The 25,791-nt window shown below is 42.5% G+C and overlaps 1 protein-coding gene across 18 annotated transcripts in view; it reads left to right on the top strand.

Annotated features, from left to right (window-relative positions):
• The first annotated feature begins 1,217 nt into the window (after nt 1–1,217).
• Nucleotides 1,218–25,791, top strand: part of LRRFIP2 (LRR binding FLII interacting protein 2) — a 113,681-nt gene continuing 89,107 nt past the window's right edge. For 4 of the 18 annotated variants that reach the window (XM_056129099.1, XM_056129106.1, XM_056129104.1 and 1 more), the window contains exon 1: nt 1,220–1,479. The gene's annotated coding sequence lies outside the window, so the exon portion shown is untranslated. Of the gene's footprint in view, nt 1,480–25,791 lie in introns of all 18 variants that reach the window. The other 14 variants (XM_056129103.1, XM_056129100.1, XM_056129102.1 and 11 more) reach the window with 11 other exon arrangements.

The raw sequence follows: 25,791 nt of genomic DNA, 5'->3' as shown, positions 1-25,791 counted from the left end.
GTGCAAGGCAACACCCTACCTGCCATACTGTGCCCATTCTCCATCACCAGTGCCCATTCTCCACCACCAATATTTCCAGTATCCCTCCTGCCACCTCCCATCTCCCCCCTTTTGTTGTGGGCACATTCCCTTTCACTCTCTCTCTCCTTTTGGGTGTTATGGTTTGCAATACGGGTACTAAGTCCGCGTCCGGAATGGAGAGACAGTACAGCGGGTAAGGCACTTGACCTGCATATTGCTAAACTGGGTTTGATATCCAGCACCCCAATATGGTCCCCCAAGCACTGCCAGTCCTGACTCCTGAGTGCAGACCCAGGAATAAGCATAGAGCATTTACTGGTTGTGGCCCCTAAATAAAACAAACAAAAATGATAATGAATGTCAGAGCCCTGTATGTATATATGTTATATACATAAACAGACTATAACATATACAATAGATAGATAGTTGCCTCTTGGTCCACACCCATTGGTGCTCAGGGCTTACTCCTGGCGGCTCTGTGCTCCTGTCCGTCAGCTCTGCCGGTGCTTGGGATCGATTCCAGGTCCACTGCAGGCACGGGATGCACTTTGTGCCCCGTACTACCTCTCTGACGCCAGCTAATTTTCTTTTGGAGCCACACCTGTGGGTGCTCAGGGCTCACTTTAGACTCTGCTGGGATGAGAGTAGGGGGCGGGGTGTGTGAAGCGGTCTGGGGTACTGCAAGCGGTGCCGGGGACCGAAACCGGGTCTCCCGGGATGCAAGACAAGCGTCTTCCTCGCTGCACTCTCTCCCGCCCTCCATCAGCTCCAGGGCGGACGCGAGTCCCAACCGCGGTCCCCCAGCGGAAATCATCCCCCAGCCGCACGCTTTCACTCTGGAAAGAGGCTCCTCGAGTTCCAGCCACACCCACTCCACCTCCTTTCCCGAACACAGGTCAGAGACCCCGGCCCACTTCCCTAGCCCCCCGGAGCGGGCCCAGTGGAACCTGGAGCTCCCCGTCGGGGCGGCCAGGAACCCCCGGCCTCCGTCCCCACCGGCGGCTTCTTCCAGCACGCGCAGCCCCCGGGTAGCGGAGCCGCGAGGGAGGACTTTTTTTTCCCTCCCCCCACCTCCCGGCTCCAGCGCGGGACCAGCCCGGAGCCGACGTAGCCGGCTCGGGGATCCCAGCCCCGGGGCCGGCGCGGCCGCAAGTACTTCCGGGTGAGCGGGTCGCCGACCTTGTGGCCCCGCCCCTCCCGCCGCCGCCTCCGCTCGCCGCTCGGGCGAAGGCTGCTCCCGGGGCGGGATCCCGCTGCCTGCTCCGGCTCGGCGCGGAGGGGCCGCCGGCGTGAGTGCGAGATTGTCGGCCGGCGCCGGGCGCTGCCCGCTCCCTAGCCCCGCGCGCGAGCGAGCTCGTGGGGGGGCCGGCGCCGGAGTCGCGCCCCGCGCCCCACGACCCACGCCCCTCGCCCGCTCCGTCCCCGGCTCGCGGCGGGCCGGCGGCGCCCGGGAACCAGGTAAGGGCCGCTCGCCGCCGCCCGCTCCCCGCGTCCGCTCCGCCCTCGGCCGCCCGGCCCCGCGCCGCCCTCTCCGGGACCCGCACCCGGGGACCCGCACCCCCTTAGCCGCGGGGGAGGACCTGGCCCGGGCACTCCCGGGCGTCCCGGGCCGCGCTGGGCTGATGCTGAGCCGGGCTGTCGCGTCTTCCCCCCTCCCCCAGATGGTGGGGTCGTGCCGTGGCCTTCGGGCCCCCGGCCGGCTCGCCCACTGCCCCTGGGCAGAGCGACCGAACCCCGGGCACCCACTGTGCTCCTCAAAGCGCGCCGGTCGGTGGGGGAAAAGTTCTAGCGCTGGCTCGTTCTCTCTCCCCCTCTCCCTCTCTCTCCCCCCCAACTCCGCTCTCTCCCTCTCTTTCCTCTCCCTCTCCACTGATCTCTCTCCCTCCCTCTCTCCCTCTCTTCTCTCTTTCTCTCCCTTCTCTCTCCTCTCTCTCTCCTCTCTCTTCTGTCTTTTTTTCTCTCTCTCCCCCCTTCTCTCCCTTCCCCTTCTCTCTCTGCCTCTCACTCCTCTGTCTTCTCTCTTCCTCTGTCTCTGTCTCTGTCTCTCTCTCTCTCTCTCTCACCCACCGTGGGAGATGCAGCTATCAGAGACGCAGGAGAAGGTTGTGTTCCAAAATTGAACTCTTTGTAACTCCTTTCCCTTTTGGAGTTTTCCTTTAAAGTGACTCAGCGTTTCTGCAGGACATCGAGAAAGCTTGATTTTTGTTAAAAAACAAACAAACAGAAAAAGAGTGTTTTTATTGATTGAAGGCTATTTGTAAAGACAACAGCGTGATCGTAACTTAAAAAACAAAACAAAACCTGTTATCACACTAAGGAAGGGATTGTGGATGTAGTAGTGGAACTAGAGAAATAGAAAACCAGCGTGTAGATGAATGAATTCTTTTTTGTGTGTGTCTGTGGGGATTGGGTCACACCGTTGTGCTCAGGGGTCTCTCACCGCTGTGCTAGGGGTGTGTGGGGAGACATAGGCATCCCTGAGTCAGCTGCTTGCAAGGCAAGTGCCTTCATCTGTGTTCTGTGTCTCCAGCTCTGAGTTTTTAAGATAGCATAATGTATTTTGAGGAGAATATTTTGTTCAGGTATGGATCTGTGCACAGGTGCATTTTTTTTTTTTTTTGAGAATGCAGGACGAGAGTGAGTTTGCATGGACTTGAGATTTGCTGAGTGTAAAAAGTCTTGCAGAATTAATCCTCGTTAACTAACATCTGTTTAACACGTACAGAGATGTAGAGTTTTGTTTTGCTTTTTTGTGCAGGGCGGGGTGGCGTACTCAGCCGTTCTCAGGACTTTCTCCTTGCTCTGTACTCAGGGGTCACTCCTAGTGGGATTTGGGGTGCTGAGGATGGAACCTCAGGGCCAAAAAAGGCAAGCCCCTTAAGCCTTGTGCTGTATGTCCGGTCCCAGAGATTAGACATGTTGACCTAGCATTCTACTAATACAGAATAAGAATTTCGGAAAGTGTGATTCATTTAGGAAGTTAGGTCATTCACTTTGTGAATCATTGATTCGGATCTTAAAATTGGAGTAGAGTGTTTCTGACTATTCAGACGCTTTCACTCATAGAAACTGTGTTATGCTCTGTACGATTTGTAGCTGGATATTTGTTGTGGAACGTGGTAACCAGTAAAATCTAAACTTTTGCAGAATGTTTGGATTGAGAATGGTTTCTGAGTGGGGGATGGAAGAGCTAGTATAGTGGGTAGGGCGCTTGCTGTGCATGCAGCAGATCTGGCCGGGTTCGATTCCCAGGAACACGTATGTCCTCTGAGCATCAACAGGAGTGAGCCCTGAGTTTAGAGCCAGGAGTCAGTCCTGAGCACAGGTGGATGTGGCCCCGCCCCCTTTCTATGTGAAAAGTGGCTTGAGATTTACCTCCACCTACCCCTCACCCCTCTTTTGGCCAGATGTGAGAAGTTTGTCTGGTGGGGTAGAAATCTAATCAGTGCCAGAGGAGAATGACCATAATTAATATTGAAAATGAAAGTGTATGGTCGTTTTGTGAGTGCAGGTCCTTGGCTGGTTTGTCAGTTTATTCTTAGAAACATGGAATTAGATAGCTAGACTTCTAAGTTCTCTTATGGAAGAAAGTGTGTATTAAACTCGTAATTTGTTATTTAAATTAGTTTTAAATCAGACTTTTTTTTACTTTTGGTTTTGAGTCACACCCAGTGGTGTGCTCAGGGCTGACTCCTGGCTCTTGTGCTCAGATGACCCTGGTGGGCTCATAGGGACAATGTGGTTTGCTGAGAATTGAATCAGGGTTTCTGTGTGCGAGACTCCTGCATGCAATACATTTGCTTCAGTCTTTTAAGTCATCTTACTGGCTACTTCTTTTTAAAATTGGGAGTTTATTTTGCCGTGTTTTTCATTTACAAGGACCTTTGGAAATCAGCTGTAAAGCAAATGATGTTTACCCTGTTGGTCTTGCTTACTGGACTTTTTAAAAAAAACTTACTTCCTTAAATATAGATCTTCTATTTAGAGTTAAGGGACCTTTCACTTTTTTCTCCAACTAATAGTGACCTAAGAGTTTCAGTTTCCGTGCAGTGAATATAGAGACTTTTTTTTTTTTTGGAAAATCCCTTATGAAAAGCACCATAACTGAGTCTTGATTGAGCATTTGCAAGAGAAATTGTCTTAGGTTTTGGCATTTTCTTGGTAAAGTGATAGGATATATTTGACAGTTTAGTTTCTCTTTTAAAAACAAAACACATTTTTACTAGAAATGTGAGGGAAGTAGCAATTTCTTGAAAGCTCTTTTTGTGAATTGCTTTTGTGAGAAGGGACAGAATTGATGATGACTAGAAGAAAATAATCCATTCCCCAGCCATAGTGCTGGGATTGTGGATGAGGATTATTCAAGAGAAATTAAATTTTTTTGTCCTCATGTTAGGATATCTCACCATTTCACCTACATAACGGGCATTTCATAGCTTTTCTTTTGGGGTAATTGCTTTCTCTAGTGAATGTGAATAGAGTGATTTTTTTTTTTTTGTAAAATCAGATTATTTTTGGAGGGTCACACCTAGCAGTGCTCAGGGGTTACTTCTGGCTCTGCACTCAGGAGTCACTCCTGGTATTGCTTGGGGGACCATATGGCGATGCTAGAGGATCGAGCCCTGGTTGGCTGCGTGTAAGGCAAACACCATGCCTGCTGTACTATCTCTCCGGTCCCAGACTGGTGGCTCTTTACTTGAGAAAACATACTACCATACCCACTGTGATCATCATTCGAAACTCAACTCTCAGAATTTAATAAGCAATGTTTCTCCAAGTCAAGCAACTTTGTTTATGATTTTTTTCTTGAAGTGAATAGATGGGGATACCTTTAAGCAATATTTTTATGTTTGTGTTGTACACTGCACTTCAAGAAATTTTGACTTACTATAAATTAGTCAAGATTTAAAAAGATGTTGAACATGAGGTAAACCCCCACCCAAATTTGGCTTACTACCTCTTTTTTTTTTTTTAACATTGGGTGGGTGGGAGCTGTCCTTTGAGTATGGACAGCGGTCAATTTCTGACTCTGTGCTCAGGAGTGACCCCTGGTGGTACCCAGGGGAACATATGAGGCGCTCAGGGTCCAACTGAGGTCAGTTGTATACATGGCAAACAAACCCCTTACCGGCAGTACTATCTCTCTGACCCTTATTCTGTTACTTAAAAAAAAATTTTGGCAGCAAGACAAAGGGAGAATTCTATTTCTTTGAGAAATTTGAGGTTTGCTACATATGTATGCTTTTGTTTTGGTTTTATGATAGGGAAAACAGTAGCTAAAAGTAGATGTTCCTAAGAACAGGAGGAAATGAACAGCATGGACAGATGCTCACTTCATGACTTAAGTAGAGTTTTGGGGACTTTTTAAAATTGATAAAACATGTAAAAAGATTATATTATGGTGAAGAGGAAGTCTCCTTTCCACAGTGAACTTCTAGCCTGTTATTTCCCCTTTATTACCCAACCCTAATCAGAGCTACCTCTATTGATATTTTTTCCTGTGTATTCCTCACCAATTTTCTGTTTAACGTGTAATCATGTATGTTGAGGGGAAGGGGAAAATTTCTGTACTTTCATTCTTTTTTTTTTTTTTTTTTTGCTTTTTGGGGTCACACCCGGCGGTGCACAGGGTTACTCCTGGCTCTGCACTCAGGAATTACCCCTGGCGGTGCTCAGGGGACCATATGGGATGCTGGGAATTGAACCCGGGTTGGCCGTGTGCAAGGCAAACGCCCTACCCGCTGTGCTATCTCTCCAGCCCCCAGTTGGGCTATATTTTGTAATAGAAATTGTTTTCTTTCTCAACTGTGGAAGGTGAAAGGAGCTCTTAATTACATTGTATTTTTTTATCCTCCATTAAAAAGCTGCTGCCTTGTATTTTATAAGACAATTTAAGACAGTTCTAGAGTGACAGTTAATTTTCATTGTGCTAGTAAGGATAAAGGCCCTCCCGTTGATCATCGATTTGCTCGAGCGGGCCCAGTAACGTCTCCATTGGAGATTTTGTTGTTACTGTGTCTGGCATATCCAATACTCTCGGTAGCTTGCCGGGCTCGAACACTTCAGCTTGAGCACTGGGTACTGTCATTGACTAATAATATAAATGAATAAATCATTTATATTGTGAATAATTAAAGGAATGTCTTTTACAGTAGGTTGATTATTTTACCATTTTATGACCAATATAAATTAAAAACATTATACATAGTTTAACTTATTGCCCTCCTTTGTCTGCTACCATATTGCTAGTTACAAAGGAAATAAATAGCCCACCTTATCTCTTCTTCCTTTTACCTTCTACATCCTAATCTATTTATAACCAAAAAAAAAAATCTCTGGAGTTTGAGATCTAAACATCCCTTTGCAAACCTGAGAACTATATGAATAGATTACTTTCTCAATGCAATATATGTAGATTTAATCGTTACTGCAGTGTTTATGAGCAGATTAAAAGAGGTTCTAAGTTTTTCATTTTGATAGTGTACAGCTCACTCACAACCAGGAGAGACTTCAGAAATATCCCTTTATTATTTTTGTTTGTTTGTTTTATTATATTGAAGTGTTTTTCCCTGATGTGAAGTCCTTATGTGTAGGGCATATGCTCAGTTGCCTAGCCTCTTCCCCAGTCCTGTTACCCTTTTCAAATGAGACTAGAGAGTAAAATCAAACAAGCAAACAACCAAGAAAACCACCGAAGGGCTTTGCTGATGGAGTGGAAGTTGTGAACGACAGTTTCCCTGGCCGGTGCCCAGGGCTATTTTGAGGCCTTGTCAGAGCTCGCCTGACAGATCCTACCACACGCTGTAATCTTGCTTGGCCCCACTGCAAGTCAGGAAGACTTGTGGTTTAGGAAAAGTGGCAACTACAGAAGAGAGAGCTTATAAAGGACATTTGCCTTTGGATGGTTAAGGTTAACTTTCGGATCAAAATCTGCTTAGCAAGCATATCCTGGGATACAGTTCTTTATTTTTCCTTTTCAAATAAAGACCACAATCAAGGGGAGCTAACAAAATAAATTGGAAAAAGTGTGCACAAGTAGGAGCACTGGATTGTACTGTCTAGTACAGAGAGTATAGGCCAGCAGTTAATCAAATGCTTTATACCATGGGAAAATCATTATGGTTATAGCATAGTGTATCTGCCACCAGTTTGAATAATAGCTCCTCAGTCACTGCAGTTCAGACACCATCACACTTTGACTGGAATCACCAGGGTATGAGAATACTTTATTGCTTTGCCAGATTATTTTGAAGTTGTACAGAGAAATTACTTTCTTCCCAAGATCTCATTCTCTTCTCCCTCTAGAACTGTGCCGTGTCATGTATCTAAAGTTTTAAAGGGTTTAAAGTTTTCTCTTTAAAATCTTGGCATTTTGACACACTGTCTCCCAGCATAGTTCCCGCCTTTGACCATGTGCTTTCTCATGAAAACTTTGGTGTTTTCTATCCTAAGCCAGTGAAATGCTAGAGTTCAAAGTCCTTAACTGATCCCACTTAGTCTGCAGACGGTTAAAGAGCTTAATGTTCAGCTCTTTTGACCAAGGTTCATATTTCCGTACTCAATCTGCAGTCCTGTATGGTCAAGGTTGTTTGAAGAATTCCACTTACAGACTTTATGGATGGACTGCAGTTGGTTTTCTTTCTTTGGCTTTAGAGTATGACTCCAGGAAATAGTGTTTTTTTCCCCCTTCTTTATTCCTCTTGTCTGATTTGTTTCTGTTGTCATATTACAGTCGTATGTCACTTCATGACATACTTTCTGAGCCATGCATTGCGAAGTGAGTTAATTGCTGTGTGAAAATTGTAGAATGTATTTAATACACCTAGATGATGTGATCTTGTGCACATGGGCTAAAAAATATAAGGGCTATTGTCTTATATGTGGTTCCTCTTTGATCAAAGTGTTTTTATGGGGCATATGAGTGTATTCCATTCCCTTTCCCAGTATTTCATTTTCTACTTTAAAAAGTGTTGTTAGAACACAGCAGAGATTGGAGAAAAGAGGTTGGGATAAGTCTTGGAGTGTTGGCTCATTGTAAAGATAGTTTTGTGTTGTTAGAAGTGGAATAGTAACATTTTTATTTATTTTTTAGGTTTTTTTTTTTCTTTTTAGCCATACCTGGCAGTATTCAGGGCTATTTCCTGACTTGCTGTGCTCAGGATCATTCCTGGTGATCCTGTGGGATGGGGATGGGGAGTAGACAACTGTATGGGGTGCCAGGGATTGAACTTGGGTCAGCTGTTTGTAGTGTGTAAGGCAAGCACCTTACCTGTTGTATCTCTCTGGCTTCCAGTAAATGATTCTTCTTTTAGAAGAATCACAGTTCATCCTTTCCTTTGTTTTTATGTTGATTTTGATATATCTTCATTTTTCTTAATTAGAAAACCAAAATTACAGTGAGTTTTTGTGCATCTTTTTTGGTTTATGAAACTTAATTTTAAGTTAGGTTTTCTGTTTACTTTGTTATTCTTTGTACAGCCTCCCTTTCCTATGTAAAATATTTTTAACATTTAGGAGACTTTTTTCTCTTTTTCTCTTTTTGGGTTACACCCAGTGATGCTCAGGGTTTACTCCTGGCTCTGCACTCAGGAATTATTCTTGGTGGTGCTTGGGTGACCATATGGGATGCTGGGGATTGAACTCAGGTCAGCCACGTGCAAGGCTATCACTCCGCCCCCCCCCCCCCCCCTTAGAAGAACTTTAAAAAAAATTTTTTTTTCTAAGTTAAAGTCTGTAGTATTAGAATATTAGGATTTTAAAGTATTTTTTCCTGGCCAGAGAAACAGTACAGCAGGTAAGGCACTTGTCTTGCATGTGGTCGACCTGGGTTCAACCCTGAGCATCCCACATGGTCCCCTAAGCACCACCAGGAGTGATTTCATGAGTACACTTGTCTTGCATGTGATCAGGAGTAACCCTGAGCATCTTTAGATGTGGGCCAAAACATCCCCGCCCCTCCCCAAACCTAAGCCAAAACCAAGAATTTTTCTTCCTATAAAATGATTTCACTAATTTATAATAAGGATATTAAGCACACATATTGTTGCTATAAAAATGTGTTTGATTTGAAGTGACTCAAGGATTGTAAGACTAGAGAAAGACATGTAGTTTCAGCTTAGCTCTTCTACCCATTACAGATAGCACTGTCTACCTGGACAGTCGGGAAAGTAAGAGATGGTGTTCTCCACTCTTACCAAACTCATGCTTTACCGTCTGCTGCCCCCTCCCTCCTTTTTTATTATGGTAAAAATATGCATAGCGAAAAATTTACCTTTTTAACCATTTAAAATGTATGATTTAGTTATCTGTTCAGTTAGGTTTTTCAAATTATTTAAATTAAAAAAGTATTTTTTACTGAGGTATAACTGACATCTTTGGGTATAAAGTAGAGGTTTGCCAATAAGAGAGAGAGAACAAAAGGGAATGCCCTGCCACAGAGGCAGGGTGGGATGGGGGAGATGGGGTGTGGGAGGGATACTGGGATCCGTGGTGGTGGGAAATGGGCACTGGTGGAGGGATGGGTATTTGATCATTGTATAATTGAAACCCAAGCACAAAAATTTGTAAGTCTACAACTGTACCTCATGGTGTCTCACTAATAAAAATTAAAAAAAATAAAGTAGAGGTTTGTTTTTTGGGGGCACCATATTCTGTGGTGCTTTGGCTGCTCCCGTTCTGTGCTTGGGGTTCACTTCTGGCAGTGCTGGGGGAACCAAGCAGTACTGGGGAATAAATTGGGGCTTCTGGCATGAAAGGCCTGTGCTTAGCCTGTCATGCAGTCTCCAGCCCTCATTTGCTATTGGTTATTTATTGGAAAATGTTCACCATAGTGAGTCTGATTAAGGTCTATCACCATTTATAATTGTAATTTTTTTTTCTTGTGAGGACAACTTTTACGATCTATTTTTCTTAGTGCCTTTCAGATATACTGACAGTGTTTTTTTTAAATTAAAGCCACCTTGCTGTGTGCTACAGCCCTGTGACTTTTATTTCTTAGCTAGGACTTTGTACCTTCTGTCCTTGTCACCTGTTTCTCCCTCCCTTGGCTTCACTTCTCTGCTGGCTGCCAGCAGCCTGTTCTGTGTCTGCATTTGGTTTTGTTGTTTTGTTTGTTTGTTTTTAAATTTCTGTCTGTGAGAAAATAGTGTTCTCTCACTTGTAATAATACCTATTCACCCAAACGTTGAGATTCATTCTTTCAGCTTTATTTTAGCTAAGCTCTTCTACCCATTACAGGTAGCATTATCTAACTGGACAGTGGGGGAAATAAGAGACAGCGTTCTCCTCCCTGACCAAACTCATGCTTTGCCATCTACCCCCACCCCCTTTTTATCACACTGTCAACACTGTCCTCTCCTTGTTCATTGATTATGCTCAAGCGGGTCCAGTAACGTCTCCATTTTGAGACTTGTTACTGTGTTTGTTGTAATGAACATGTTATGGGTAGCTTGCCAGGCTTTGCCGTGCGGGTGAGATACTCTCAGTAGCTTGCTGGGCTCTCCGAGAGGGGTGGAGGAATCAAACTCAGGTCGGCCAAATTGGCCACATGCAAGGCAAACACCCTACCGCTGTGCTGTCGCTCCAGCCTTTTTATATTTTGGTAAAAATATGCATAGCATAAACTTTACCTTTTAAAATCTATGATTTAGTTGCCTGTTAATTTTTTTAATTAAAAAAGTATTTTTTACTGAGGTATAACTGACGAATCGAAGAGACTGTTTTTGAGTAATTGATCCTTGTTGAAAATCTGGTCATATAACCCAGGCCATATTTGATCATATATCCCAGGGTTTGCTTTGGGACTTGGTTATATTCAGTTTGAATGTTTGTTTTTATGCCAGTAGTAAGTTTTGGTTATTGTACCTTTTTTAGTTCTGAAGTCAGTATGTCTGAAACCTCCACCTTTATCCCTTTTTTTGAAGATAATTTTTGCTGTGTGAAATCCCTCAAGGGATGAATTTTTCTTTTTTTGGTTTTTGGGCCATACCTGGCAGTGCTCAGGCCTTATTCATGGCCCTGTGCTCAGGGATCACTCTTGGTGGGGTCAAGGGATCATATAGGGCACCAGGGATCGATCTTGGGTCTGTTGGGTGTAAGGCATACCCCCTACACCCTGTACTATTGCTCCACGCCCCTCTCCTCTCCCCTCCCCTCCCCTCCCCTCCCCTCCCCTCCCCTCTTCATTGAAATACACAGTTACAAAGTCCATGATTGGGTTTCAGTCATACAATGTTCCAATATCCATGCCTTAACAAGTGTACATTTCCCACCACCAATGTCCTGTTTCCTTTTGTATGCCCTCCCCACCGTGGCTGACACTTCCTCTCTCTCTCTCTCTCTCTCTCTCCCCCCCACCCCTCCTCCCTTCTTCCCTCCCCCTCCCCCCTTTTTCCTCTTTTAGGCACTGTGGTTTGCAATACTGTTACCAAAAGGGTATCATACATATCACTTTCCTTCCTTTCAGCACTCAGTTCTTGTCCAGAGTGATCATTTCCAACTATCATTCTATTAGTGGTGCCTTCTCTGTCCTAGTTGCAGCCCCCTTCAAACTTGTGGTAAGCTTTTTACTATGCAGCAGTCCTTTTAGTCCTCTTTTCTATTGTCTTTGGTTATTACTCTCATACTATTCTTTTAAAAATATCCCACAGATGAATGCTATTTTCTATGCTTGTTCCTCTCCCTCTGACTAATTTCACTCAGCATGCTACCTCCCATGTTCATCCATGTATAATAAAAATTTATTTTTCTTAATGGCTTTGTAGAAGTCCATTTGCATAGATGTACCATGGTTTCTTTATCCACTTATATGTTCATGGGTACATGAGTTGTTTCCAGATCCTGGCTGTTGTGAATAGTGCTGATACCTTTTCTGTATTGTTTAGGGTATTTTCCTATGAGTGGTATTGCTGGGTCGTATGGACACTTAATTTCTAGTGTTTCAAGGAATATTCATGTTTTCCAAAAAGGCTAGACCAGTCAGCATTCCTACTAGGGGAGAATGTGAGTCCCTTTCTCCTGCATTTGTACCCATACTGATTGTGCTTGTTCTTTGAGTCTTTGTAGTGTGAAATAATATCTTATTGTTGCTTTAATTCCTGTCCCCACATGAATTTTAACTTTAGGATGGGTTTTTCTATTTCCACAAAAAGTGTCTTTGAAAATTTGATTTGTATTGCTTTGAATTAAGGTTACTTTAGTATTGATATCTTAGTAATAAGTTTTTTAGTTCCTGTGGCTTCCCATTTATGGATGTCTTGTTTACTTTTTTCCTTCGGTATTTTATAATATCTAATATGCAGGTCTTTTCTCTTGAGTTAGTAATAATAACTTTTATTTCTAAGCATTTTCTTCTTGTTTGGGGGTGGGGAGGGAGTCACACTCAGCGATGTTTAGGGGTTACTCCTGGCTCTGCACTAGGGAATTACTGGTGATGCTCTGGGAACCATGTGCGATGCTCGAGATTGAACCCTGCTTGGCTGCTTGCAAGACAAATGCCCTACCCACTGTACTGTGGCTCCTGTCCCTATTTTGTTTCTTTATGTTCTTGTGAGTAGAATTATTTATTTATTTATTTTTGCTTTTTGGGTCACACTCGTCAATGCTCAGGGTTTACTCCTGGCTCTGCACTCAGGAGTTACTCCTGGCAGTGCTCAGGGGACCATATGGGATGCTGGGAATCGAACCCAGGTCAGCCGCGTGCAGGGCAAACGCCCTACCTGCTGTGCTATCTCTTCAGCTCCCGAGTAGAATTTTTTAATGTAAATCCTTTTTGGTATAGAAATGCAATTGATGTTTTGTATTTATTTTTGTATATGTGCAGTTGTGCTGAATTAATTCACCCCAGGTTTTAAAAGCTGTGGTAGTCTTTTTCTAAATTGTGCAACAAATTATACTAATTGGGCAACTTAAAGCAGCACACAGTTCTTACCCTGCAGTTCCTGGTGACAGCTGGAGTTTGAATACTGAGAAGGTGTTATCTCCTGGGCTCTCATGAGGCTGCAATCAGAGCCTTGACCAGGTTGAATTTTCATCTGAAGGCTGGTCTGTGAAAAATTAACTTTCAAGTTCATTTAGGATTTTGGCAGAATTAATTTCATGTGCTTTTAAAAAGCCTGAGGCTTCTTGGTTATTTAGTTCTCTGGTGGTTGTTGAAGCCTTAAATTCCTGGCATCATGGTGTTTCCCGATCTTTTGCACCATCAGGAGTGAGGTCAGGGTCAAGAACAATTTCTTTGCAGCTCTCTACAGGTTTAGAGAGTCTTACATAATGTGGCAAAAATCAGGGACATGACATTTCATAACCTTTGTCATGTTCTATTGGTGAGTAGCGCATCACAAGTCCTGTCTACATTATTGGAGAGGTGTGGGGGATCATGGTGGAAGGCCACCTTAGAGGTGGTCACAGAGTTACACTTTCTTAAGGACCTGTTTTCCTTAGAAAACCCTCTATGTTCTATGTACTGTTATAATCAGAATCGCTTTTGATGGATGGTGGGAATTACTGCTGGTTTCTAAATTGTTGTTTTGCATTTCTTCATTATTTCCTTCTAATTTCCCTCCCTGCAAAGTTTCACTTTTGCAATTTTAAATCAATAGTTGGTATTCTCACTAAAACTAGATAAATTTTGCTTACTACCCAGCCAAGTGTTTCCTTTTTTAAGTTTTGTTTCCCTAGGGGGTTAAGAGTTGCTTTTTTATTCTTCTGCTTAGTTTTTTATATTCTTCTCAAATGCTCCAAGATGTTTTTTTTTATGTCAAATCCCCTTATTTATTTATTTATTTATTTTTAAATTTTTGTTTTTAGGGTCACACCTGGCGATGCACAGGGGTTACTTCTGGCTCTGCACACAGAAATCACCCCTGACGGTGCCCAGGGGGACCATATGGGATGCTTGGAATCAAACCTGGGTAGGCTGTGTGCAAGGCAAATGCCCTACTCGCTGTGCTATCTCTCCAGCCCCTCCCCTTATTTATTTTAAGCAAAATAATTAGTGTATTTGTGAAACACAGAGATAGAAAATACAGTTTTAGGAATAATAATAAAATAAGCACGTGTGATCTCACTACTTCAAGAAATTATTTGAGAAGTTCATGGTTTATATTAATGGCATTGCAGTAGGTAATCACAGTCCAATTTCACATGTCAGTCTTTCTCTTGGGACTACTCTACGCATCTCTGTGGTTCCCCTGTCCCCCGCATCTAACCACCCCATACCACAACATGCCAACATATATATTCCCAATCAAAACATGGGCTGAATTTCAAAAAACATAATAGCCCTACTAACTTTTCATGTCTGTTAGACACAAAAGAGTAGGCTAGCCTACCATTTAGCTATTTAATAAATAGGTCTCAAGTCTTACTGTTTACATCATTTGCATCGCTCTGCAGTGAGTTGGAAAATAGTGACAATAGAGGTAGCTTTTACAAAATCATCAGGCTTTAATTTAGTGACTGTCATTCCATGAGACCTTAGGCACTTTACTGAGTTTTTTGCATTAGGTTGACAGGTTTGAAAGATAAAAATGTGGTTAATCACAGGGCATGTTTGATGGTCAAGCCTGGACATTGCATATGTCATTTTAGCCCACCCAGTCTGTTGGCCAAATCTCAGTCACGTGGCTGTGCTTTAATTGAGTACCTCTGTGAGGTGCAGAACAGCTGCGTACAGAGAAGGGTGAATAAACCAATCTTTGCTATAATTTATATCCCTAAGATGCAAAAAAAATGATGGAATCGAAGAGATAGTACAGTGGGTAGGGCATTTGTCTTGTACGTGGCTGACTTGGATTCAGTTTCCAGCATCCCGTATGGTCCCCCAAACACTGGAAGTGATTCCTGAGCACAAATTCAGGAGGAATCATTGGGTGTGCAGCATCACTGGGTGTGCAGCACGCCCCCACAATAAAACAAAACAAAACACCTGAATAACAGGAATAAGTGTTGCTATGAAAGGAAGGTCTGTATTGCCAACATCAAATGAAGATTCCTAGAGGATTTGCCTTGAGCCCTTTCGTAAGTCCTTAGTGAATGCTGGGACACTTTAATTTTCTCCACAGTCAGCTGCTGGCAGAGCTGTAGTCTTTAGTTAGTCAATATCTAGAAGAAATATAGTTTTAAGTGTACTGATCTCTCTGCTGTTTGCTTCTGCTTCATTATACCCTAGCTAGGCAAAAACTTCTGTGGTGTAAGGTAAGCCCTCAGCTAGACTAGACAAGAGGAAGCAGCAAGATACGGGGTCAAGACAAACCTAGTTTGTAAGATACCTGGACAGGAATTCCCCTCCCCTTAGGCATTGACCCAGGTTGTTATCCTTATGAAGGGCATGAAATACACATTTTTTTGAGATTCATCTACTGAAAGTGTCTTTAATGATCAAGTTTGAGGGTAGAGGGTGTGATTGGGCACAGATTGTTTCTATGTCCTCTATAATTTTCCTTCAAGAATTTGAACTCATCACTCTGTTGTCTTGTTTCCAGACTTTTGCTTTTTCATTCTTCATTTTCTCCCCTTCTCTTCCCTCCTCCCATTTTCTGTTTTTGCAGTTATCAGGACTCCCAAACTTGGGTGCAGTGCTGGCATAGTTTTTTTTAATTGCTTTTTGGGTCACACCTGGCGATGCATAGGGGTTACTCCTGGCTCTGCACTCAGGAATTACAAATGGCGGTGCTCGGGGGACCATAGGGGATGCTGGGAATCGAACCTGGGTCAGCCGCATGCAAGGCAAACGCCCTACCCACTGTGCTATTGCTCCAGCCCCAGTGCTGGCATGTTTTGTCATGGTGTGGGGCATCACAGATGGCAGTGCCTCACGGATTGTGTACTGCATGTGGGGTGGTGCTGGAGATTGAACCTGTGGTCTCATGCCTGTAAAGCAGGTGCTCTGCTACTGAGCTATTTCCAGGCCCAACCTTCCTTCTAGAGTTGAAGAAGCAGTGACAGAGGAGGGTCAGTTTTTCTCATGTTAATAAAGGAGCCCCCAAGTGTCACCTCTTGGTGAGCAGAAGTGATGTCTCTGCTGTTTTGTGTGTTTGAAGTGCACTGCCCTAGCTGAACTACTCTCTCAGGTACGATGCCTTCTCTCCCCTTCTCTCTCCTCCCCTCCCTTTCAATTCCCTCCCACTTCCTTTTCTTCCTCCTCCTGCCCTCTTCCTTCTCTTCTCCACTCCCTTCCTCTCCCCTCCATCATGAAGGATGTGCTAGTGCCCTATTCTCTGTATATGGTTCCGGCCCCATTAATGTATGTATTTTCAGTAGTTTGATAACAATCACAAGGATAGCTTAAGGTCTAAATTAAATTCTTACTTACCCATGTGATTCAGCCCTGAGCCTTTCTGTTATTCTTAGTATCAGTGTTTAGGTACCTGTTTCTATTATGTTAATTTTTATTTCATTGTTTTTGGAGAAGGAAATATTTCAGTAATAATTCCATATATTTCGGAAAGAGAACAAACGTTCAGTACTGTAATTGCTATCAGTATTGAATGCCCTCATTGAATGTATAGATTTATATATATGATTATATAGGTTTTTTACCAATAGACTTAACATTTAAAAAAAATCACAGGTCAGATGATTTGGTTGTAGTGGTATTAAAGTTTATAATATCAGTGTTCACCACCACCAGCAAAGTGGTGGTGAACACCACACCACACCAGCAAAGTGTTCATGATTTGCCACCATTGTTATATCACTTCTGGTCGGATCTTCATCCCCACCCCCCAGCCTCATGGATAAGTTTTATAATGGATAAAGGTCAGGGGTCCTTCATAGTTTGATATTATCTATTTTCTTGTTTATTTGATTACACATGGTGTTGGTCTGGGACCATGCAGTGCGGTGGATCAAATCTGGGCCTCCTGCATGCAAATTATGTGCTGTAGCTCCTTGAGCTCTTTCTGTGGCTCTTCCTCATTGGCTTTATGGGTCATTGTAGTTTATAAAATGAGTCGAAGTTAATCTGTAGGTTCTGATACTCTCCTTGGATTTAATTTGTTTAGTATCTGCTTTCTTTACTCCTTCATGAAGGAGTTTTGCCTTATATATTTAGCTCATATCTATATTTTAATTTTATTCTTTGCTCTTTCAAATGTACCTTTTATTCTTTGTAATGTTTTTGGCTTTTTGGTCACGCCTGTGGTGCTCAGAGCTCACTACGGGCTCTTCCTCAAGGATCACTCCTGGTAGGCTCAGGGAACCAGATGGGGTGCCAGGGATCGAACCTGGGTCAGTTTTGCATACAAGGCTAGTGGTTTACCCAGCTACTATTGCTATGACTCCATGTGCCTTTTATTCTTTCTTAAGGTCCTGTTGATGACTTTTGTTAGTTGTGGCTTCATCTAAATATTTTAGAAACACATTCCTTTATTCTTTCCTTTTTTCCCTCACCCCCTAATGTTGCCCCTGCTCCCTCCCTTGTTTCTTTCTGTCCTCCTTCTCTCTCTAGGAATTTAGATTATTCAGTCTTTTGCTCATAATATTTCTAATTTATACATAGCTATTGATAGTCTTGCATACTGGAATTACCTCTACTTTCCTTTTAACTTTCAAGTCAAGATTTTAATTGCAGTTTCCAATTCTCCTGTCTTTGGCTTACCTACGGTGAACAAAGTTACTTTACTTTCTCAGTTTTCCCCCAACACTTTATTACAGTAATTTCCCAACATACAGGAAAATTTAAAGAGCATTCATATACCTACTTGGATTCTGCTATCACTATTTTACTACATTTTACTCCCCGTCTGTACCTTGATCCATTATTCCATTTTTTTTCTTTTTGAACAGGGGAATGCATTTATTTATTACTTATTTTTAGGGGGGGGGCAAACACAGTGATGCTCAGGGATTACTCCAGACTTTGCACTTATGAATTACCCATGGTCATATGGGATGCCAAGGATGGAATCTGGGTCAGCTGCATGCAAGGCAAACATCCTACCCACTGTACTATCTCTTTGGCTCTGGAGTAATGCATTTAAAAAAAAAATAGGTAGATACTTAAAATTTTTAACTCTTAAATATTTTATCATGTGTGTGCATCAGGAGTTCTGATTTTTTATATCTCAATAGACATTTTAGACAAAATTTACATGGAAAATGGAGGACTCTTAAATGTGTCCTTAATGATGTCTTAAGTTGACACTGTTCTAATTAGGGGACTAACACCCATTATAAAATCCCAAACTTGTATATTCATTTTGGTTTTCACAATTAAACTTTGAGGAACGGGGAGATAGTTAAAAGACTGAGGCACTTACATGAGCCCTGGGTTTGATTCCTGGCTCTGGATGGATACCCTGAGCACTGGTGGGCTTCATAACATGGCATTACTAGCCTGAGCACTAAATCTGACAGGCCTACACTGCTGTGCTTAGTATCTCGGGAAAACAAACCCTGTCCCCAGATTACTACCATCCCTTCTTCTCCCTCTCAACACAATAAAACAGTAGCAAAAGCAGACTTTGAGGCCAGAGATGGAGCTTAAGTGCAGAGTGCAGGCCCTGGATTCTCTCTACCCTGCTTTACTAAAAAGGAAGAAAAATGTTTGAATTTTAAAGATAAAGTTTTTTTTAGTTGTTTAGAATTGGTTTATGAAAATATGGAATTTTGGGGCATTAGTTTTGACCCTTAGTGTGTGTGATTGTCACCATTCCCACCATCGAGGGGCCAGTGCCGCCTACCTCCCAACACCCGCTCTTTCCCTGTCCCTCTGGCTCCTCTGGTCATCATCATCATCATGGTCACCAGGTCAAGGAATTTTCCCTGTAGTTCCTTTAGTTGTTCATGGTTCCACAGGAGTGTAGCCAGGAGTGGGCACTGGTGGAGGGATGGGTATTTGATCACTGTATAATCGAAACCCGAGCACAAAAATATGTAAGTCTACAACTGTACCTCATGGTGTTTCACTAATAACAATTATTAAAAAAATTTTTTAAATGAAATAAAAAAACATTAAAAATTAGTATGTAATTTTTTTTGGGGGGGTGAGGGCCACACCCAGCAGTGCTCAGGGGTTCCTCCTGGCTCAGCACTCAGGAATAACTCTTTGGCAATGCTCCGGAGACCGGTCATATGGGATGCCGGGGGTTGAGCATGGGTGGGCCACATGCAAAACAAGAGTCCTATCTGCTGTGCTATCACTATCATTCCCCTTAATATGTATTTTTGTATATAATTTAATGATTATAATTCAGGGTATTTTCTTTTTTAATTTTTTTTTTTTGGCGGGGCGGGGGCCACACCTAGTGATTTCTGTTTCTATTCATCTCTTCTCCATTTTGTGATAGGGGTGAAGGGTTTTTCCTTATAGTTGTACTTTATATATCTTAGATATTAGCCTTTATTGGATGAGTGGTAGCCAAATAGCTTCTCCCAGTCTGTGGGCTGTCTTTGTATCCTGGTCATTGTTTCCTTTGAGGTGCAGAAGCTTCCTAATATTGTCCCTTTTGTTTATCTTTGCTGCTACTTCAAAATAATTCTTAGTATGGTTAATACATAAAGCATACTGAAAGATAATTTGAGTATGTTTTTGTTAGTTAAAAGTATGAAATCATAAGTAAAGACAAGACCTGCCAGCTTTTAAAATTTCATAATTGATTTTATGCTAGGAGGAATTGATTCAAGATACTTTTTTTTTTTAAATAAGGCTGCTCCTGACTGTGTCCAGGACTTACTTCTGGCTCGGCTCAGGAATCACCCCTGCAGGGCTTGGAGGACCATATGTGGTGATGGGGATTGAACCTAGTCTGCCAGATGTAAATACTTTTCCTTCTGTTCTATCTTTCTGGTCTAATTCTAGATACTTTAAACATTTATGAAATGCTCCCTCCCTCCCTTCCCATCACTCATAAGTGCTCAGAGGATCATATGTAGTGCTAGGATTTAGACTGAGTGGGCTGGGTGCAAGGCAAGTTTCTTTATTCCTGTACTGTCTTTCTTTCGGTCCCTGAAGTACTTTTTAAAAGTTTCTTGCATTCATCCTGACATATTTGAGCCGCACATTAACCACATTAAGTTGATGGGACAGTTACTGTTTTTGCTGTGTAGATAAAGAGACCAAGCCTCAGTCAGTGGGAAGGGCAACATGGCAACTGGCAGTGCAGTCAACTGACCTCAGATCCTCACACTTTACATTTCATTCAGTGGCAACAACTGCAATCACAGTAGGTCTTTATCTTTAGCTCAAGTGCTGTGGCAGATACCAGAACTGCTTATGAATAACCACCCAATGTTTTATTGTGCAATCTAGTGTTCACTGTAGTGACAGCTGTGTTGCAAGCCAATATTTTGAGTTTTCCATGATGAAATAGATATAAGGGAACTATAGCAATCAGGACCCAGATGGACCTGCCTTAAGTATGCTCTATTTAGAGTGTGACATACTGATATTACGTACACATTCTGTTCTTACAGCAGTGAACAATATCATCCTTGAGGGCCACTTCACGTGGCAGAATGCCACTTTGATAATTTTTTTGTATGAGAAGGTCATTGGAGAAAAGAGAACCTTATTGATGCATTGTCTATTTTGGAAGGCTTTTATTCCATAACATCCTGAAGATATTTCCCTTCTTACCCTCAGATATACAAATACCTAATGGCAAAACTATCTGGGGAAAATCAGCCTGGCATTGTCTGGGTAAAGAGCTGGACTGTAATGCAGGCAATGTTATTTCTTGTCAGTAAATGTCAAGGTCAGTTATCTAAGGAAAAGCCAAAAGAGGGATGAATGTGACTCCTGGAGAAAAGTGTTCTTGAAGCAAAAGTTCTTTAGGATCTGAAATTGGAAGTAATCCTTTATTTTTATTTATTTATTTATTTTAATGTAGTAAGTACTGCTGTTTATTCAGCCATTGATTAAGCCGATTGAATTGGGCATGAACTCCACATTTTTTTAATTTTTAAAAATATTTTAATTGGATATTCCTGAGATAGACCATTACAAAGCTGTTCATAGTTGGGTTTCAGTCATACAATGATCCAGCACCCACCCGTCCACCAGTGTACATTTCTCACCACCAATGTCCCTCTTTCCCCACCACCATCCCCCATTCCCCCCCCCCCCCCCCCCCCCGCCTTCCTCTATGGGAGGCATTTTCCTTCTTGCTTTCTCTCCTTTTTCTTTTATGCATTATGGTTTGCAATACAGGTGCTAAGTAGTCATGGTGTTTGTTCAGGGCATTCGGTATTTTTATCCAAATGGAAAGGCTGGAGTAGCTTTTCAACTGGGTGGAAGCTTTGGGGTGTGAATGTGACCACCAAAGCTTCTGGAGGTATAGGGACGTCGGGGAGGTAGCCCATCCCAGTCGTGAGAAAGCCTGGAGATTTCAGTCACAAATTGCGCATACCAGAATTTTCAACAGATTGCATCTTGGTGAGGTCCATCCTGAAACAGTGGAGTCAGACCTGGGCTATGGCGGCAATTTTGGATTGTGGAAGTAAGTGGCTGCCGGAGGCTCTGCTCAGGCACAGGCAAACTTACCCCCCTCTGATTTACCCTGGTTTGTTCAGCCACGCGCGGGTCTGAGCTTAATTGTGGCTTTTGATCTCTTTTGAGATCTATTTATGGGTGTCTGAAGCAAGGCCTGTAATAGGGCTTACTGGATGACACTGGAGTTGGTTCGTGGGGGTGACTGCCAGTGCTTTTATGAGCACTGGAAAGTGGGAGGTAGCCCATCCCAACTCTGAGAACGCTTGGAGATTTCAGTCACAAAATGCACACACCAGAATTTTCAACAGATTATATCTTGGTGAGGTCCTTCCTGAGACGGTGGAGTCAGGCCAGGGGTATGGCGGCAATTTTGGATTATGGAAACAAGTGACTGCCGGGGGCTCTGCTTTGGCAGGCACAGACCAACCTGCCCCCTCTGATTTACCCGGGTCTGTTCAGCTATGCGTGGATCCAAGATTGACTGTGGCTTTTGATCTTTTTCGAGATTTATCTATGGGTCTCTGAAATAAGACCAATAAATGAGCTTGTATAGCTGAGCCGGAGCTGGTTTGTGGACATGGCTCCTCCATACCTAACTTTTGGCTGTTTAATTTCTTGGTAAACTTGGTCCCTAGTTGTTGGGGTCCGGTCAAAGGCACAGCAGCAGTTTTGGGGTATCAGGAAGCCTGAAGGCACCATCACGTTGCTGATTCACTTGCCCTGCAGGTACAGGTTGACCTGTAAGCAACACCATACCCCCGAAAATAATCCTTTAGAAGTCACCTTTGAATCTACATCCTGATCATTTTCACGCAGGGTTTAACATTAGGTATGTTCAGAATAATTTCTTTTAAGGATTCCCTCTGTACAAGTAAATAATATTCTGGAGTTATTAGAAGACAGATTATGTAGGAGTTGAAGTTATTTAATTTTTCCCCCCGATATTAGTAATGACATCTACCTACAGAAGATAATACTTTTAGAAGTGCTGTGTTGTATTTTTGTTTGTATTTTGTTTTGGACTACACCTGGCGGTGCATAGAGGTTTTTCCTGGCTCTGCGCTGCAGGATTGGGACAAGCTCCTTCTGGTGGTTTTGACTCCAGGGATGGGACCTATACTGCCAGCTTGCAAAACTCAATGACCCCACCCCCTGAGCCATCTCTTCTTTTCCATATTTTGTTTTAAATTGGTCTATTTCATTGTGCAGCTAAAGATCTGATCATTCATACCTATGAACCTTTGGTCCATAAGACAGGACCAAGAAGATGGAAGTTTTTCCTGTTTATTGCTTATCCTGTACCTTTGCCTCCTTTGCTGCCAATTTTTCCCCTCAGGCTGCGTAGCCTAAAGCTCCTTGAAACAAATTTGTTTTAAGGCATTAAAAAGTGTATTTTTCATGTTAATCTGTATGCTAGGGATATCTTAGCCGGTCTAAGACCTTAGCCAGTCTTAGCTGTTTTCTTTTGAAGGAAAATGAGGGAAAGAGAAGAAAGAAATGCAGTCAAAAAGAGATTGTCAGCAGTTTTTCCTAGCAGTGCATCATATCCTGTAGGTGGATGTCATCCACTTTGGGGCCAGCTCATTCTTTAAGTCTTGGATCTATTTTTTTTTTTTTAATGTGCAATACCCTTTCCTCCACCCCTGCTATTAACATTTTAGAGAGTCAAGAAGAAAACTAATCCTATCTAAAATACTATTCTAAAAAAACCAAATCACTGGTATACTTTTGATATACTTTCCGCCAAATCATTTTTTCCTGCTGCAACTACATTTTTTCCTGTAATTTCCTTCAGCCACTTTAAATTTCTTCCAAAATTATTTTTCTTTTGCTTCTATGAAATGTCTTTTAATGTGTCCTTGGAAAGTTGGCATTAAAACAAATATTGGATGATACCACAGTGCATTAACTAAACTCATTCCAGTCTTTGTATTGGGGCTTAGGAGACAGCTTTAGAGGTCAGGTTTGCATTCCATGTATGTACAAGGACATAACTGTATCCCACCTCCACCATCCCCACGCACCCACCCCCACACACCTGAGCATAGTTAGGTATAATCCTGGGCCCCGTGAGTGTATCCCAGGCCCCTGTCAACAGAAAACCCAAACCCAATGAGCTCTGTAAACTTCATTTTTATTACATCTGCTTCTTATTTTTAATAGGTGACTAATATTGCGCATAATTACTGTTAAGTAAGTGAATGATCTTTAAAGTTAAGGTGAGGATTTTGGGAGACTACTGAGAAAACTTCTTTTTAGAAATGATATTGTCTTGATTTGTGTCTAGGATTCATCAGCTGCTGCTTTCAAACTCCCTCCCTCCCTCCCTCCCTCCCTTCCTTCCTCCCTCCCTTCCATTCCTTCCTTCCTTCCTTTTTTGCAGCAGGAAAGATAGTAGAGAGTGTAAGGCATGTACTTTGCACACAACTGACTTTGGGTTCAATTCTAGGCACCTGAACAACCCCCGGAAATGATCTCTGAGCTCAGAGCTGAGACTAATTCCTGAGCATTACTAGGTGTGGCCCAAAAGAAAATTAATTCTTTTCTAATCCATAGATATATTTTCTGTGGTAGAGTCATAAGCGAGCCTCAGTCTTCCCCCCACAGTGTGGGATTGAACCCAGGGTTTCAGTTATGTGAGCTATGTGCTGCCTTTATCACTCAGTGTTATCCTTGGCCCAGTCTTCATTCTCATTGACAGATATAAGTAGCTACTCTGTGGGAATTAGAAATGGTGTCAGATAAGATGGAATGGCCTAGATTTTCATTGGAGAAGTCTTTTTTTGGAAGAGTGAATTGATGTTTTATTTTGCCTTAGTGAAGTGAATTCCAACATGCTCATGCAATTTGTCAGTTTTAACACAGTTGATCCTATTAGGTTAGACTTACTTGAGAATTCCTTTGTGATTTGCAGTGTAATGAAATCTTACCAGTTAATTTTGTTCAAGCTAAGGAGTGGATTTAGGATGAGGGTGTTTGTGGAAATTGAGATGCATTCTCTCATGAGAATTCATTTCACATACTACGTTGCAAAGTTTAATGCTTGTGCTCAAAACATCAACAGTGTCCAGTGGCCCCCAGAGCCACCTTAGCATTGCTCAGAGTCACGAGCTCTCAGGGCTATCCAGGACAGTGTTTGGGGTCCCCGTGGTGCTAGAAATTGAACTCAGGGTCTTGCACATGCCAGGCATGTACTCTACCACTTGAGCTGTCTCCCCAGTCTCCATAAAGATATACTCCCCCACCTCACTTCCCTTCAGTCTTTTGTTACTGTGACAATTCAGGGTTGCCCAGCCTTGCTTGTGGTGCTAATGTGGACCTTCAGCAGTTCAGCAAGAAGCCACTAGCTGCACCTGGATTCATAGAATTTTCTGGCATCAACAGCAAACCTGAATTGTCACATGGGTGGCACTGAGGATTGAACTTGGAACCTCACACTTGCAAGGCAGGCCCTATAGCTACTGAGCCATCTCCCAGCCTCCTTAGATACACAGTCTTTGGCCTACTTTAGTTTTGTTTATCAGTGTATCTTTGGCATCTCCTATGGAACCTGAAAATAACAGGCACACACAGTTATTCATTGCATGCACAGTATTGATTATTGTTAATTGGGGAGTATTTAACATTCATTTGTTATTTATGAACACTTGAAATTATTTTCTTCTTTCTGTGTTTTTTGCTGGTTTTTGTTTTTTGGGCCATATCTGGTGTTGCTTAGAGCTTACTGTTGGCTCTGTGCTCAGACTCGTAGTGGTCTGTGGGCCCAGTGCCAGGAAGTGAGCCTGGGTTGGCCTCATGCAAGGGAATTCTCTGCCCACTGTACTATTACTCTGCTCCTAGAATTATTTCGTAAATTTTAAAAAAATTACCTTTATGTGGCTGGAGTGATAGAATAGTGACAGGGTACTTGCCTTGTAGGCAGCTGACTGTGTTTGATTCCCTATACATCATATGGTCTCCTGAGACCACTAGGAGTGATCCCTGAGTACAGAGCGGGAAGTTAGCCCTGACCACTGCTGCATGTGCCCCTCAAACAAACAACAAAACAAAGTCCCCGAAACAAACGACTTTTATATTTTTAAGACTCTTCAATGCATTTTCTTGAGTATGATATCAGTTTTAGATGGAGTAATTTATTTGAAATGTTTTTTGTTCTGAAATAGAAATATATGTTAGAAGTACGTGTAGTAACTTTAAACTGTTAGAATTATTGCTGACTGCAATTTTCTGAAGTTAATAAAACATTTTCATTGGTTGCTTGGGGATACTTGGTGGGAAATGAGGTTTTAAAAAGTTATACATTTAAATATTCTAAATTTTCTTGTAATACGTTTGTTTCT

The sequence above is a fragment of the Sorex fumeus genome, unplaced genomic scaffold (genome assembly GCF_029834395.1).
Source record: "Sorex fumeus unplaced genomic scaffold, SorFum_2.1 ptg000072l, whole genome shotgun sequence".
In the NCBI taxonomy this organism is placed as follows: domain Eukaryota; kingdom Metazoa; phylum Chordata; class Mammalia; order Eulipotyphla; family Soricidae; genus Sorex; species Sorex fumeus.
This window is presented reverse-complemented; position numbering and strand designations above follow the sequence as displayed.